We start from the raw sequence: 1,414 nt of genomic DNA on the forward strand, positions 1-1,414 counted from the left end.
TATTCTCCCTTGTTTTACAAGGTTTACCATGAAGAGGGGTGCTACGTCTTGAGCTTGCGTTGGTTTTCCTCGAAGAGGAGAGGGTGATGCAGCAAGTGTAGCATAAGTATTTCCCTCAGTTTTTGAGAACCAAGGTATCAATCCAGTAGGAGGCTCCTCAAAAGTCCCACGCACCTACACAAACAAACAGAGAACTCGCAACCAACGCAATAAAGGGGTTCTCAATCCCTTCACGGCCACTTGCGAAAGTGAGATCTGATAGAGACAGTAATAACATAAATATATTTTTGGTACTTTATAATATAGATGCAAAAAGTAAAGGTGCAAATAAAAGTAGATTGGAAGCAAATATGATAAGAGATAGACCCCGGGGCCATAGGTTTCACTAGAGGCTTCTCTCGAGATAGCATAAGTATTACAGTGGGTGAACAAATTACTGTCGAGCAATTGATAGAAAAGCGAATAATTATGAGATTATCTAGGCATGATCATGTATATAGGCATCACATCCAAAACAAGGAGACCGACTCCTGCCTGCATCTACTACTATTACTCCACACATCGACCGACTCATGCCTGCATCTAGAGCATTAAGTTCACAAAGAACAGAGTAACGCATTAAGCAAGATGACATGATGTAGAGGGATAAACTCATGCAATATGATATAAACCCCATCTTGTTATCCTTGATGGCAACAATACAATACGTGTCTTGCAACCCTTTCTGTCACTGGGTAAGAAAACCGCAAGATTGAACCCAAAGATAAGCACTTCTCCCATGGCAAGAAAGATCAATCTAGTAGGCCAAACCAAATCGATAATTCGAAGAGACTTGCAAAGATAACTCAATCATACATAAAAGAATTCAGAGAAGATTCAAATATTATTCATAGATAAACTTGATCATAAACCCACAATTCATCTGATCTCAACAAACACACCGCAAAAAGAGATTACATCAAATAGATCTCCACAAGAGAGGGGGAGAACATTGTTGGGGAACGTAGTAATTTCAAAAAAATTCCTATGCACACGCAAGATCATGGTGATGGCATAGCAACGAGAGGGGAGAGTATTGTCCACGTACCCTCGTAGACCATAAGCGGAAGCGTTAGCACAACGCGGTTGATGTAGTCGTACGTCTTCACGATCCGACCGATCCAAGTACCGAACGTACGGCACCTCCGAGTTCAGCACACGTTCAGCTCGATGACGATCCCCGGGCTCCGATCCAGCAAAGCTTCGGGGATGAGTTCCGTCAGCACGACGGCGTGGTGACAATGATGATGTTCTACCGGCGCAGGGCTTCGCCTAAGCTTCGCGACGACATGACCGAGGTGGAATATGGTGGAGGGGGGCACCGCACACGGCTAAGGAACGATCCGTAGATCAACTTGTGTGTCTAGGGTGCCCC

The sequence above is a fragment of the Triticum dicoccoides genome, chromosome 7B, assembly GCF_002162155.2.
Source record: "Triticum dicoccoides isolate Atlit2015 ecotype Zavitan chromosome 7B, WEW_v2.0, whole genome shotgun sequence".
Lineage (NCBI taxonomy): Eukaryota > Viridiplantae > Streptophyta > Magnoliopsida > Poales > Poaceae > Triticum > Triticum dicoccoides.